The sequence below is a fragment of the Anopheles merus genome, chromosome 2L (assembly GCF_017562075.2).
Source record: "Anopheles merus strain MAF chromosome 2L, AmerM5.1, whole genome shotgun sequence".
NCBI classification, from domain to species: domain Eukaryota; kingdom Metazoa; phylum Arthropoda; class Insecta; order Diptera; family Culicidae; genus Anopheles; species Anopheles merus.
Genome location: NC_054083.1, coordinates 53,004,442 through 53,020,849, shown reverse-complemented (window position 1 = coordinate 53,020,849; position 16,408 = coordinate 53,004,442). Strand labels below are relative to the sequence as shown.

The 16,408-nt window shown below is 49.6% G+C and overlaps 1 protein-coding gene across 9 annotated transcripts in view; it reads right to left on the bottom strand.

Annotated features, from left to right (window-relative positions):
- Positions 1 to 16,408, bottom strand: part of LOC121592444 (myocyte-specific enhancer factor 2) — a 55,344-nt gene that overhangs the window by 21,959 nt on the left and 16,977 nt on the right. For 7 of the 9 annotated variants that reach the window (XM_041913881.1, XM_041913871.1, XM_041913882.1 and 4 more), the window contains exon 2: positions 15,189 to 15,236. The exons of 1 other annotated variant lie outside the window; for it this stretch is intronic. The gene's annotated coding sequence lies outside the window, so the exon portion shown is untranslated. Of the gene's footprint in view, positions 1 to 13,894; positions 14,550 to 15,188; positions 15,237 to 16,408 lie in introns of those variants that run through there. One more of the 9 variants, XM_041913873.1, reaches the window with a different exon arrangement.

The following is a 16,408-nucleotide window of genomic DNA, read 5'->3' as shown; positions in this document are numbered from 1 at the left end:
CAATTCCACTTTGACACGTGCGTTCGTCGCTCTCGCTCTCGCACCATCTCTCTCTTTCTCTCTCGCTCGCTCGCTCTGTGCTGAGTGTGAAGGAATGCGCATACAGACAGTCGATGGGAGAGGAAAATCAGTGCCAAAGCAACCGCTGAAGCGAATCGAAACCAATTCGAAACGCAACTGAGCTCTTGAAAAAGGAAAAGAAGGAAGATGCTGGATGATAAATGATAGAACGAAATGCGAACATGGCTTCGAGGAAGGAAGACACACGGTGAGTGCATCCTGTGTGAAACAACAACACATTGAACCCTCTCCGTCGCTCTTTAGCTCTCCGAGTTTTGCCATTTATGGTGCTGCTATTTCTCGGTCAGTTTTTCCAATTTTCCTTGCGTGAGATCTCTCCAGCCGTAAGTGAGCTGCTCTCTCTCTCTCTCTCTCTCTCTCTCTCTCTCTCTCTCTCTCTCTCTCTCTCTCTCGGCTCACCTTACCTACCCATCCGTTCACTATCGCGCGTGCAACTTGCATTCGTTGCAGGAGAAACATACACTTTCCCGTTTTTTCCTTCATATTTTCATGCTCTCTCTTTCTCTCTCTCTCTCTGTCTCTGTGTTTCGCTTGCTCTCTGGACTGTTGCAATGCGCGAGCGAAGGAAATGCGTGCACGATGGCAACACACACACACACACACACACACACACACCGTCGTCCCACTCACTCGCGCTCACGGGGAAAAATGGGAGGAAAATGATTTGTGAGCAGCATATGTTTCGATCATTTGTCACTCCATGTGGTGGTGATAAATTATGTGCGTGTTTGTCTGCACCTCGATGTCCATCTTCTTATTATTCCTCTTCTTCGTTCCCTCTTTGCCTTGCCTTTCTTGCTTCACAGCTCACAGCCCTCATTTCAAACCAGGAACCATCGAGTGGGGGCTGTTGGCTTTGCTATGCTTTGTACATCCTCAACACGCTCCAGCGGTCTCTCTTGGTTCGTCTGTCTCCCTTTCTCTCTATGTCTCATACCTCTATGCTTGTGTTGTTTTTTCTTCCATTTACCTTCCCATCACTATTGATTGTCTGCTTCCATTCTTTACCCATAGTTCGCTTTTGATTACAGAAAAAACACACACACACACACTTCAACTGCACACGAGTTCGATCGGTGGAGACAACGAAGCGTGTTAGTGATGGGGGGGAGGGGATGGGAGGGGTTTCAAATAATACAAAACTAAATGGAGACGCACGGTAGGCCACACGCGTTGCGTTCACGTGGGCGCCCGCTTTTCAATAAACCCCACGCGTGGCACCAAATGGATGGCGCACAAAGCGCAAAGAGAAAAGCAGAGGCAAAGGCAACAGCGAGAGAGAGAGAGAGAGAGAAAAAACACGCACACGGGTTCTTCTTTAAACGCGCTCCATTGGGCATTTGTATTGTGCGCTTGGCGGGTATGTATGCCGCTCTTTGCCTCCCCCCAATGGCCTTCTCCAGACGTCGGCGAAGTGGAACGGCAAAATATGGACTATCAGCATCACGGGAGGCCAACACAGCGGACAAGCAAAAAAAAAGAAGAAGGAAAAGCCGCCACCAGGAACATCCGCTCGTGGCAAAATGCCGAGTACGAACGAAGCGGTTAAATATTTAACCAAATACACAGCAATCGATAGCAGAGCAGAACGCAGCCAGCCGCTGCTGATTCCCAGCGCCTTCTTCGATCGCCTGGACGTTGCGAGAAGTCTCACAAGACAACAATTCTCCTCTCCACCTCACACACACGCGAACATAATAGACCTTCCTTCCTTGGGGGATGTGTATGTCTATCTATCTAAATTAGAATGGAAAAGACACACCTGACCAACATTAGGTGCAGTGCTGGAGGTGAAGAGAGAGAGAGGGAGAGAGCGAGACGCGGGCGTGGGATTGGAAATTGGAAAAGTTGTTGTTTCTCTTTTCCAATTGGTAAATTATGTAGGTGTAACACTTCTTATCCAATGCAGGGGGTCGTCGGGATGGAATGCCCCCTCCGAAGGGAGAAGAATCTTGAAAAACTTGTTCCTTTCCCCAAGTTGGCCCCGGTCCAGACCGGACTAGGAACGGATGGAGAATAGAGTTTTCATTCACAATAAAAAAGACGAGCTCAAAAAATAGCAACCAGCCGACGACGACGACGGTGAGGGTGGGGGTGGTGGTGCGCGGTTGCGGCCGGCGGTTGGCTATTTTCGACTTCAAAACACAAACAACATACCACGCGAACGGTGAAGGAAACACAGCAGAGAAGAAGAGATGGACAGAGAGAGGGAGTGCGGCTATTTCCAAGTTCATTCAGAATTTCGTGCACTTTTTTGTTTGTTCCGATATTCAAAGGAAGTAGACGAAGAATTCAACCACTTTGTCTACGCAAAACCGGGTTTTAAGCAATTCCTGGACAGGAGGGGTCTATTGAAATCTCATATCCTTTCTCTGTCCCAGGATATCACCGCAATCACTATCATCCCGACCGGGAAATGATCCCTAATCGATGGGAAACATAAATCTTGTATCTCTCTTCTCTGTCTCTCTCATTCGCCGCTTCGATCGATTTTCCCTCGAACCCTCTGCTGCTGTTTGTGGGACAACATTTTCATAAATTATTCCAAATTCAACCGGAGACTCCCGCCCACTCCTCCCCCCACTCTCCAGTTCCAGCAAGCCGCAAGCATTGTCCAAGCGAAATGACTCGTCCTCGGGCCAAACCATTCACGATGATATGCCTCTCTCAGGGTCGAAATAATCTGTCCCATGCTTTCCGCTTGCGCGCTCCTCTTCCCATACCCACAAAATTTGCTGTTGGAGAGCGGTGCTTTCGTAGATGATCAATAATTTCCCAACGAAACGAACACAAAATGACCTACATTTAGAGCAGGGGAGGATCCCGTTTGCCAGTGCCTCCCGGGAAAAAAAGGATTCAAAGGAAGAGGAGACACACATTACCTATTCTCCTTCCCATGATGTGCGTAATATTCATCTCGAGTCGTCGACGAACGGGGGAACAGACACACACACACACACACATCCACATACACAGGTCAGTATTTAATAATGAGCCCCACTCAACACCAGCAGCCCCACAACGGACTAATACAGATCTTCCGTTTTCTGGGGTACAGATTTCTTCCTTACTGCTTCTTGCAGGATTAAGGTTCTCACACAGCAGCGCCATTTGCCCAACAGTGACATGACCATGAATCGTTTGACATTATGGAAAAAAGGAAAACATATAATCAACAACTGACCTTCTTCCTTCCTTCCTTCCATGCCTTTCTAATCATCTCTTCGCTTGCCATTCCACCTTCTTCGCAGTACAGAGAGCGACACACACACGTACGCTTTAATGATGGCTATTTCCTTAAGCCCGAGCACCCTATAATGTGCGGAGCGGAAGGGGGGGGGGTTTCCACTGACGTCACACGCGTATCGACCAATCGATCAGACGGGGAGACACACGCGCCCGGCACTAAACATCAACCGCGGGCGAGCACCGGGTAGTGCAACATAGATTCCATCCGTTTTTTATGCACTAGAAATAGCAGCTCCTCTATGTGCCGATTAAAGCTGTCCGTGGATTCATGTTTGTCGTGTCTTCCCGAAAAGAAAACTAGCCACAGCAGGCTTGTGACTTTAAAGTATTGCCGCTCGTTGGCTGCCACGAGCTTCCCACATTTCCCAAACAAACAAGCCACCGCGCGGGAGGCAGGCTCACTCGGACCGCGCTCTCGGTGGTGCTCAACCTTTGCCCTTCAAAAGCTCGCACCCTGGCGGCGTGTGGTGAGTCGGGCAGTCTAGCAACGGTCTCTCACCACTCACACACCGTGCTGTGGGGGCAGTCTTCTCGGTCAAGAGGGGTTTGTTTGAGATTCATGAGCATGTGTGAGCCGTTCTAACAGACAGTGCTGCTGCTGCTGTATGTGAGAGAGTGTTTTATCTTGCCCATGCGTTGATCTCCCCCTGGCGATTCTGTGTGCCCGTGTGACCTCCCCATCCCAGGGGGATGTCCTCCCTCTACTGCTGGCAGTAGTAGCAGCTCTCACCGCTGCCCAGCAGATGGAACACGATATTAGAGGTGCTTCGAGGAACGTTCCAATGTGTGACCCGGTTCCGTTAGTGGTGGTCGATATGTACTCATCGCACACACACACACGACAATTAGCTGAGAGATGCTGTTGTGTTGTATGTGGTGTGGTAACCTGCCAACACATACACAGAGATCTAAATCGCTGTGTCTTTGCTTCGATCGAGCACGAGGTGAGGCTAATCTCTCTCTCTCTCTCTAGCGTGTCTTGTGTTCTGTTCTTGTTTGTGAGCGCGCGCGCGTTTCTCGCCACGGGAGGAGAAGCGCCGAGATTTTTCAATTTGCGTCAAACAAGAATTGCCTTACATTGAATTCAATTACGATCCCACCAAACAGGATGCATCGTTAGGTCTGTGTGTGTGTGTGTGCCGCCCTTAGCGTTCCCACCCCCTCCCCTCCCTGCAAGGATGACAAGGAGTTCTCTCCAGCCACTTACACATTCCAATCAGCCCCATTCGAGGGTGGGAGGGAGCAAGTATTTCACTTTATTGATCGCTCCCGTGTTCTGATTCGATTTGCCTCAACAAACGCACGCACGCACTCGGTCGGGGCTGCTCTCGTTGTGTGGGTTGAAGTGTCCTTTGCCTCTACACACACACACACACACACGCACGGAGTCCCCGGGTGCTTCACCATGAAATCATTCACCTGGACACGGGAGGGATGGCTAATGTTGTTGAACCATGGAGATAAAGGGTTTTTCCCTCCAACTCTCTATCCCCCTCTTTCCCTCGTCCTTGTTCGCTCATCGCTTCAACGAAAGTGACTGACAACACGACGGTCGCGGCTACTAATGGAGCGGAATGAAGCATTCCAGTTTCCAGCGAACGGGAAAAGCGAACGGAGCACAGACACAAACCCTCCCCCCAGGCGCGCACGCTCCATCCTCCACTCTCATAAACACAATAAACAACAACGGCGGAAATATTGAATCCACCACTCCATCTCCCCTCCCCCGAGCACAAAAGGATGCGGGAAGATGGGGATGAGATGGCCCCACTGCGGGAAGAGTAAGTAGAGCAAAGCAAAGCGAAAGGTGTGCGCCAATCAAATGATGGAAGGGTGGAGTAGGCGTGCAGCGAAAAGGGCACCAGAGAGAAAGAGAGTGGCCCCTTCCCCCCCAATGGGAAACAAAAAGCTTTCGATCGGAAAAATCTCGCCCGAGGGAAATCAATTGACCTTTTCCTTCATCATGAAAGCAGCAGCGCGATGGTGGTAGGCTGCTGTCGGTGTGTCTGTGCTTAGTCGTGCTGAAACTGCTGGATGCTGTGTCGCGTTCGGGCGCGAAACGCTTCATCAAAGCCCGGCAAAACTGACTGCACACACACACACAACACTTGCGGTGGCGAAAGTTCAATCCTTGGTTCAGTTGAAAGGACCTGTTGCATGCGTTCGTATTCCAGGATGCGTGCGGCCCCCTTGTTCCTGAGAAATCTAATGAAGGGAAACCGTCCGACCGATTTGTTGAGGTTTTCTCATAAATTTGAATCAAATGCCTTACCTAAATCGAATGCAACAATCCGATAAGGTACGCAGAATTAATACCCATTTGCAGTGAAATTATTCCACCCAAGCTCTTTGAACGCTTTCTGAAACTGCACATCGATTCCTGGTCACGGCACCAAATTATTATCAATTTCATTTAACGCTTAAAGGGGTTTTGTTCATTGGAAATTAGTTTCCTTCACACGTCAGTTTTAACAGTTTTAACAACATTGACGGGGTGAAGTGACAAGCCCCCCCCCTCTCTCTCATTCCCTCCCCGCGACAGGCCACCGGACACAATGATTGACACATTTATGACGGTTGGTGATTTTTACGACGAGCAAGATAATAATTAACGACTCCAGTGAAGCCGCACACTCAACCACTGCTGACTGCTTTAAAAACGCGCCCGTTTGAGCCGCCAAGCCGGAGAAATCAATCAAAATTTATGCTTCAAATTCAAACGGCGAGGTGTCGCTTACTGTTCACATCCCTCGCGGCGTATTAACAATACGATCGTGCCTGGATTATTAGCGAATTGAAGTTGGGTGGTTTTTTCATTATTATTATCATTCCACCAATGCTACCATTCGATCGCAACAATTCTATTAACCCCTAACCAACACGCCACACCATCAATTGCGAAGCGCCTTTAGAGAGAGACAAAACAATTGTTTAAAGTTTGCTTCACCACGGCACCACGGCAGAAGGAAACACACCACCACCACCACCATCCCTACTAGACTCCCAGTGACGGTTGTTTCTACTGGCCATAACTTTTACAGTCACGTTTGTCATTATTCTGTCCCCGGCCTTTGCGCCTCTAACGTTTAGGAAGGGAATTATGGCTCCACGCCGCGCCTCCGTACATTCTGCGTGCTTGCGGTAGCGCGCAATAGATACCATGGGAAACGGTAGCGCCTGAAAGCCACAGCCGGGATCGAATTTGTTTGCCTTTTGCATCGGGAATCGGTGGTCTCTTGGTGGAGAGTTTTGTGCAACTGCAACAGCAGCAGCATCATTTGTCTGAGCGTGTTCGAATTTCAAAACACAATCATGGAAGATGTGCGGGATAATCCGTGTGCGCGCGCGTGCCGACGATCCAGCCATGACACGATCAGAAGCGAGGGGGGGAGGAACCGCATCCTTGGCTTCTGTGTTTGCTGCTCTGTTTATCCGTATGTGAGGGGGCGGCACCAGAGGTTTTGCTTGCCGAAAAAACATCCATAAACATGCACGCACGTACGCACACAGCTCACTGGAGATGATGATGCATGCATGCGCTACTACCCCTCCTGCCCCCGCCCCCCCCCCCCTTCTCGTCCGCGAATGGCAATAAAATGCGCGCTTCAAGTTTCCGAACGCAGTTTGCGCCCTTCGCACCCTTCGCGTGATCGATCGAACGTCTTCCTTTTTGTTGTTTCATTGCAACCATTTGCATGCACACACACACATCTGCTGGGGTGGTTTTAACGACCGTTTGTGCACACAGAAACACACACACACACACACACACACACACACACACACACACACACACACACACACACACACACACACAGGGCGCTTTCAATCAGTCTAGGTCCAGCTGTATCCATGCTGCGAGGGATAGAGAGAGTGTGTGAGAAGGGGGAAAGTTTTATCGCTTTTTTGTTGTTGCTGTTCTTCTCTCCCCCTGCATCGTCTTTTGCTGCATTCCTTGCCAACTGACTCACGGGTTTTTTTTGCGGCTGGCCATAAAATGCCCTTTCGGGTTTAAACCCTGCTTAGACGCGCGGCGGCCAGCACTGATCCAAATAATCACAGACCAACGTGCTGCTGAATTTCTTCACTCTCTCTCTCTCTCTCTCTTTCTCTCTTCCCTTCGTATACCGTTATGGTGCACGGACCGAAGCGGGTGATCTAATTCTTCCAAAGCAGCCCACCAGGAACGAATTCCAACCTCGCTCCAGGCCGAAGAATGACGACCCTTTGGACCCCCCCTGCTCCCTGGGTGCTACAAAGGGAATTGGGTGGACTGGGTTTTTTTTTTTCAATTTGCTTCCAGAAATCCTGGGAGGTGATACCGGGTTTCAAGCAGCGAAGTTGACTTCTGGTTCTGGGCTAAAATGTAACAAAACACACTCGCACACAAAACATCCACTCATGCGGTACTTGACTGAAGCATCAACGGTTCTGTCTTCTCCCGTCCAGATGTTAACGGGAAGGCTGACGATCATCTTGCTCACTCCCAACAAGAGAGGGCCGTAGAGAAAGGACACGAAGGAGCGGCACAAAAGAGAGAGGGAGAGAGAGAGAGAGGACCAAGAGGAAGCCGGATGGTCCCGGGGATTGCCTCCGCCGCAGTCGCCGTCGGCGTGAGGTCGTAGTCCTTTTGCTTGCTGAAGCGATAAACACACATGTGTGTCACAAACCGTTCTACCCGAGATCGATCTGCAGGAGACAGAGCGAACGAGTGAATGCCAATGTACGTATGTGTGTTTGAGTCGACGGGGTCATGTGCGAGCGAAGGCAGTCTGCCAGCTAGTGCGCCGCTTTGATTGCACGGCCCAGCCTCTGCCCAGCCTATCGCTATCACGACGTACGGTACGCGCTGCTGCTCTTTCCAGCCAGCTTGGCTTGTCTCAGCTGGAACTATCACAAGAACAACGGCGCACAGCACTCACCCCCACCACAGCAGGGGCTTACAGTGATTAGCAGAGTTGGGAAATTTGCCCCAACAATTGCATGACTGGGCATAAACAGCGTACTGTGGCGCATGAAGGTATCAACAGCAGCACACCATAGCATAATTATGCCAAACTGGAAGGAACGGGTTTTGCCGGAGAACAATACCGTTTGCGTACGAATTGATAATGCATGCGGCGCTCTTCGCAAAGCGATGCGGCGATGATACGGTTGTTCTACCCGAGCAAGGCAGAAACGGCAGGTTCAAATTCGGACTCATCGGAAGCGCCACATCTGCTGAAAATTACACCAAACCGGGCACAGCAAAATTCAAAGCAATTCAAATGCCTAAAAGCCTTCTGTGTAGCAGAGGAGTGCAAACGAATGGGGAAGGGACGAAGCAAACGATAATGAACGGCAAGAGTCGAAGAACAGAAGCCGCGGAGTGTTGCTTTTAGCTCTCGCATGTGTGTGTGTATGTGTATTCTTGGAGGGCAAAACCAACAGTTTTGCCAATTTTTTTGTTGTTTGCCCTGTTTTGCATGGTGTGTGTGTTCGGTGGGAGCAAGTGCCAAATGAATCATTGGCCCTTTCGGGTTTCACATAACGCTGAGTGCAAATCATAATTGTGCATAATATAGGATGCTGATTATTCAAATCATACATACATCGGGCGTACCTTACAAGGGGCTATCACAAGGGGTCTTATGCCGGTGAGGCGATGTAAAGGTTACGAAAAGTGAATTACATATTCAGTGGATTGATTAGCAATTGCATGATTGAATTCCCTAGCAACGCTGGTACCCGACATTCCTGGTAATGCCAAAAGGTTCGAGGGGCATAATACAATCAAACGGCACGAAAATGTTACCAGCACAAACACATACACACACACACACACAGACATCCTAATTAAGATTCAAGTCAATCGGCAACGGTACAACCATCCACTTCAAACACCGGAATAAATTAGGAACCATTTTATTATTTTGCTTTTCCTCCGATATTTCTTCTACTTCTACCGATCCTGTGCCGCTTAGCGCCAGCATTACATCCTTATATGGCAACCGACCGTCGATCGGGTCGTCGATTACAGCATGCACAAGAGGTGTACACACCTTTTCATCCGAGAAACACATACACACACACAGAGAGAGACAGAACGTAAAACACCTCATTTTCCATTCGGAAAATACGCTTTGCTGTTGTGTGTGCGCGCGCCCGAGCCAGGGAGTGTTGTGCTTGACATTCGAAGTCGACACGTTTCGACAGTTTCTTGGGATTTTGGGTTGCGCAACACGACAACACCACATACACACAAGCACACAGCCGAGATCACGGAGGTCAGGTCACATGCCGGGAGAGTCGCCGGGATGTGGGTGTACGGTACGGTATGTACGTGCGAGCACACGCGAAGAAAAGCGAGAAAATCGCTCCGTGGGGGGAAAATGAAAAAAAAAGAAAGAAAGAAACAACCTCAACCAAGAAGTGTACCGTACGCACCACGGACAAATTAATATTTCACGCCCAAGGTTTTCGACAACCGAAATGACAACTCGAACAACAACAAAAAAAGACGAAACAGGAAGGAGAAACACAGACGAGGAGAGGGAAGAGGCACATGAAAAGAACGAAAAAACGCACACAAAGACAATTTTTTACCTTTTTTTTTTCTTTAAAGAATCGAGTAAATTTGACGCTTCGCTAACGACGACGCCATGGGAAAGAAGCTTGACATTAAAAAAAAAGTGAATGTTTGTACTGAGGACGAAGAAGGACAATACTTCCGCTTTTGTTGCCACTTTGGAAAAGTTAGTTTTTTTAGAATTCACCACAATAAGAAGACAGTTGGCAGGATAAGACGGATAGAGCAATCGGTTACCGGAAGTACACAAAAAGGCTTTCCGCTTTAGGCGACGATCGGCGGCGACTCTTTCAAAGCATTGGAACGCATCAATATAACAACTTTCTCGACCGTTCATAATACAATACTAATATAATGCGAGCGAGAAACACTTCTTGGCATTTGGCACACGCGTTCCTATGCCCGTGCCAAAATCTCGATCAATCGCGCACGGTTCACCTCTCGGATTGATTCGTAACAACCAAACGCGTTCGATGGTAACGGTTTTCCTCGTTCCAACCAGTGACGCGAACGAACGCCAAAAAGCGTATAAAAGGGGTGTGCACGTGCGCAAATAATTTGATTACATTCATAACCGAGAGAGACCGAGAGAGCGGCTTGAAATGCGCGATTTTTCCGGCCATGTAAAGGAAAGATCTTTTTTTTAAGAAGTAACGAGCAAAAAGGCACACTTTTTCTTCTTTTCCATTTTGCCGGCTCAAAACACCCCAACACAACCCGAGCTGCTGCTCGGTTGGGTCGGTGGTAAGTGTTCGCGTATTGAGTTTCATCATCATTTGCTGCTCCTCCAAACCGACGACACGCGCAAAGGCGGAGGAGAGTGTATTTTTCGAGAGTTTTTATTATTCGCCTGTGTTGCTGCTTGTGCTTGTGTGTTGCTTGGTTTTTGGGGTTCGATGTTTTTCCAAACATTCAAAACAGACGTCACTTCGTTCGCCCGTTCGTTCTGTCCGCTTCGTTCCATTTCTTTCACCACCCACCCAGCACCGCAGCGAGTTGACTGCTGACTTGTTTGTGTGACGCGAAAAGGACGACGACGACCAACGGCACAACGTGATACAGCCGATCTTACCGGGGGCAGCCGACATACCCTTGCTGACTGGGTGAGATGGCAGGGAATATTGCAAACCCGCGAGCGAGCAAAACAACTCCAAGAAAACCCAAGACCCGCCAACTTGGATCAGAGGAGGAAGAGACGAAGCCAATGCATCTCGCCAGTAAGTATTTCTCAACCCGCACCCGGGGCGCACTATGGCGATGACATTTTTGCGCTCGTTCCAGTTCGGGGGATCCAAGTTGGCGAGTTGGTCTCTGTCTGACAGCTGGGTGTGCTCCGTCCGAAACTCATCAGTCTTCCGCACCACCGCTCGTTGCTACCCCGCCCAGTAATTATGACAGCGAACCCCGGGAAACAACACAACGCACAGCCTCTTCCTTCGCCCTTCATGTCAGGACTATAGAGGGACCATCGCCACCAGGAGCAAAGGGAAGAAAGTTACTGTGAAAAAAAAAACGTGCAGCCGTTCGCAGTACGCACGAGACACACAATCTGCTCTGTGTGTGTGTGTGTGAGTGCGCTGGCGACCCGTGCTGCGTGCCGTCTTGGACGAAAACTCGGCATCAATTTAAAACGTGCATGTCACATGAAACCGCCACCGGAAACGCATTCGTCGTGCGGCTGCAGCACGTGCCTCCGTGTGCCGCCAGGGGCGCAGCAGCGCATTGCGCGTTTCCTCGCTGGAAGTGGAATAACATCTTGCAGAGGCAGCAGCAAAGAGCCACGCACACCGTACAAAGACGACGACGACGACGACTTTGAAATCTCATCATCATCGCTTTGCCCATACGGCGGCAGAATGGAACTGAAGAAGCAATTAGGATCTCGAGAAGTTTGAGACATTTGCTAACCCCTCTCCTTGTTCGTCGCGCCCCTACCATTTGCTACCATGCCCTTCCTGTAGCAATCAGCAATCGGAGTAAAAAGAGTCAAGAGGTAAAGCCCTCTACGGAACAGATACAGCAGCACTCCCTCTCTCTCTCGCTCTCTCTCTCTTCCTTCCACTTTGCTCATTAAAAGAGCAAACGCCGAAAACGCCAGCGCACACATCTTGAAACCTAAACCAGGTACACCACACACGCTACTACTTCGTCTTCTCCCCCGTTGGGCCGGAACTTGGTGGAAAGCGATGGGAAATGGGTGAGGAAGAACACACTCCAAGAGGAAGAATAACTCACACCGAACCGAGGGAAAAACCCAAACGCATGCCGACAGATCGAAATGGACGGCCAGCCTCTGCTGCCAGAGGGTGCCTTCTGCGAAAGAGAGAGAGAGAGAGAGAGAGAGCGGACGTTCTACCACGGATGCGTTTTCCCAGCCCAGCAGAACGAATGCAGCTTGTATGCGTTAATGAACTGATCCTCGCCGTTCGTCGTCGTCGTCGTCCTATCCCCCTTCATATCTGATCGTCTCGCGCAGCCGACATAGCTTAACTCTAATGATTTACCGACGGCTGCTGCTACTGTGGATTGGGGAGGTGGGGGTACGCCGCGCACACGCACCCAAAACTGATGCGGTCCGCGCACACGGTCCCGCGATAATCCTCTCGGGGCCCAAACCCCCGGGCTCGCGCGCTCAACCAACGCCACTTTGATTTAGGAGAGACGGCGCGCGCGCGTGCGCCTCGGAAGAGTGTCTTTTAATTCCCCACGCCCCCCCGTTGGTCGTCTTCCCTCCTCTCTCGGGGCCTGCCTAATGGAAAGATTTGGGAAAATATACGCACCTAGTGAGCGGGGCCTGCTGTGTGCGGCCCCTGTGTTTGTGCGTCTCTATGTTCTGGCTTTTTGCTGTTGTTGATGCTCTTCTTCTCCTTCTTCTTCTTCTTCGTACAAGCACGGGAGATGCGCAGATGCCGAAGGACGGATGGTTAGACCAGCGCCATCAAACACACAGACACCAGCAGGGACACAAGGGAACACAGGGTTTGGGCGGTCCCCCCCGCTCGCCCGGTGGACTCTGGTCGTGTTTTTTGAGGTCGAATAGATTATGTTTTGTGTCAATTTCACAATCCCAACAGGAGATGTTAGACCCCAAAACCCGTTCGAATTATTATTTAGTATCTTAAATATACTTTTTTATTAATCATAACGACAGATGTTGTTGCAAAAAAGGTTATTAAATTTCCAAAACAAAGTGTAGAATGTTCTTAACATCTCAACAAGAACCCAACATTGTTAAGTGGTGACTGTTGCGACTGTTTCTTCGACACACTGGCAACGCACAGCAGACGGACGTGTGGCGCAAAAGCGAAAATATGTCCGAACCTTCCGGACAGCTGCCAGCGAGCCAGCGGAGAATAATAAGAAACTCTTCCACCCGGCAGGCCCGATCGCGACAGTTTTTGCTCTGAGGCACGCACCACCGCCGCCGTGGAAGATGATGGCCGTGCACGTAACACGGCTGGAGGGCTGAACGAGAAAGTTGATCCATTTCACACTCAATTCCACCTAGATACACATTAGCACATGAGGATGAGGGTGAAGGAAAAAGCGGGAGAAGAAAACCGAGGATCGTCTGCCCGATCAGGCCCCGAGACAGCCGTATTGCGCATGCGAGATCCAGCTGCCGTGATGAAACATCAACTGAGAGAAAAAAAAGGAAAAACATCCTCACACAGACACACACACGGTTGGAGTGAGAAATGACGATCGGATGCTGCTGTCCCGAGAGAGAGGTAGAGAGAGGGTGTTTCCCTGTTGGGGATTAAACCGTGTACAGCAGCGAATGCATTTTCGAGAGTTGAAATGCAACACTTAATGACTCACCGTAATGTACTGGGGGAAATAAAGTGACTTATACTTCTCGAGCCCGCACCGGAGCGCTCCAGTTCCCTTGAGTTTTTGACTAGGAACACAGGGAAATGTTTTCCATTTGTTCTCATAAATACACTCAATAATGCCAACCATCGAGAGAACAAAAAAACACACATAGAAACTCACCTTTCCGCGCACCCTCACCGTGGTAAGTCGTGGTCGTCGTCGGTATATCCTGTTTTTTTTTGTTCTTCTCTCCTTCTACCCCTGCGCCTCTAGTCTCTTTCTAACTGTGCATGTTTTCTTCTTTCACCATTCACCATTTGCCATTTGGCATTACTTCTGCCTTACACACAGCACACTGCCTAAGACTTGCGCAGCAGCTGCGCCTAGATTGCGATCGTTTGCGCAGCACTAAACCGCCAACCGCTCTTGCGTCCTTTTACACCTCGGCGCAATCGTACACTTCAACTGTTTTCTCCTTGTTTGTCCTTCTTCTGATCCTCCTGCTCCTTCTTCACCCTTGGTAACAACAGCTCACAGCGCACTAATCCACCACGTTTCTCAACGATCGTCCGTCCCCCGGCTGATGACGATGATGACGACGACGAAGACGACGACACGACAACGTGCGGGTCGGGTTTGGTACTGATTTTCCGTTCGATTTTCCACCGCTATTAATAGAATATGTGGCCACAGCTTCGTCTACGCTGGTTGAGGTTCGGCCGCTCGGGTTCGGCACATACACACACCATTGGATACCTCCACCGGTGTGGCACAGGTTCACCTCCCCAAAAACACACAAACACACACGCGTAAGGGCGAGAGAGAGAGAGAGAGACACCGGTCTCCGTCCGCGGGCCACGGATTTTCCCATGCAACAACAAGCCGAGCGGAAAAACTAAGCAGCACACACACAAGGATGTGCTCACAACTAAGAACTGTACTAGAAAGCATGCAAGAGTTGAGCAGCGTGTGTATTAGAGGTTGGTTCGCTTGGGAGCTTCCTTTCAGCCCTTTGGGTAAAGACGGGGATAATCAAACCCATATCCGCCCGTTTTCACCATATCGAGCAACGATTTGAACGGTTGCCAAACGGGTTTTTCATGCCCACAAACGTCCCGTGATTTGCATCCGTGCGATCGGGTTCCACGAGTGCGAAAGATCGTGGCAAATGAATGATCATCATCTCGCCACGCCGTAGCCAGTCGACGTGGAAGCACACTGCAAACGCGCCAAATGTTGCCGAGAGTCAGTGCGCATGTCACATTCCACGTTGCGAGAGCAGCAGCCGTGTCGACAACACTTACACCAGGATCGCAGAGCTTGACAAGAGCTTGATCTAATGCAACCAACGGACTTGGATGTGTTAGACAATAGCCATCATCAATACATCCCTGATGATAGGATACCCAACACATCAAGAGCTTTTCAAAACAATCGATTTTAAGTATAGATCCCGAAAAGACTTCAAACTTACCTTATCTCAGAGTTTGAAGAGTCCAGTACATCACTTTCCAAAAAAGTCCTGAAATTGGAGAAAAGAACATAGGATTAGTGAGTCTCTCAATTTTGAGTACTCACATTCTGCCCTAAAGCAAGAGTTGTTGAGGATTTAGACAGCAGAGCATATATTAGTGTCTGTCTTCGTCTAAACACACCACTACATCGTTAGTATTTCGTTCGCTCTTAGGATTGTTGGCATGATCATGGCGCAATGCGCAATAAACGCGTCGCCTAGATCACGTCCCGAACCCCACACAGCCTGCGACAGACCCGTCCATCACCGATACCCCGGTAAGAAGAGCTACATGTTTGTGCCATTAGGAACTCGTACACGCACACACGCACAGACAACCCCTTCAAGCGCATGACTGGTGACACTAATTAATGGGAGCACATCAAACGCGTCTCCTCCAAGCGACGGTACGATTCACCTAGGCAATGATCCTGGAACAGCCTCTTGAGATTGAGCCCTTAAAAGAACGATCACACGAGATCGCCAATCAACAACGCGCATGCAGGCCCGGCGTTGGCATTCTCATTTGAATGTCATACGCACGATGTTTCGCCATTTCCTTATCGCGACTGCGAAACTAATCGCCATCACACATCACAAACGCGTCGGTAACCATCTTCGGTGCGAATGATCTCCGTTTCACTGTGAAGAAGGAAGCAACACAACCGGCGAGCACCACAAACCCATGCTTACGCACACGTTAGTAGAGTTCGGGTAGGCAACAAGCTCTCTTGAGAGAGCAAGATTAAAGACGCACGAAACTGGCAAATCATTTTGGCAATAGGTCAGGTTTCTTCCCATCCTTTCCATCCTCAAACCGGTAGTGGTGTCTTGAGCGAAAAATTGGGGTAGAATGGTCAACCCCATCTATCGATGGCGACCTCGCCGGGTTGACTATCACTTCACACTGCCAGTCGATCGCAAGGTGCGAAGAGCAAAAAAAAAACTTAACCTGTATTTAACGATCTGACCTGTTCGGTGGTCCATCAAGTTCCTTTTCGACTCGTTTTCCTTTCCCCACCGCCACCACCATCATGGTTGCGTGTGAGAAGTGGTTTGACCTTAACTTTGTCTTGTCCTTAACTGTTCAATTCTGTTCCAAAATTTTGCAACAAAACAAAATTTTGCCGAAATCCATACAAAGATCAGGAAGCTTTGATATCAGATCTCAATCGGATAAA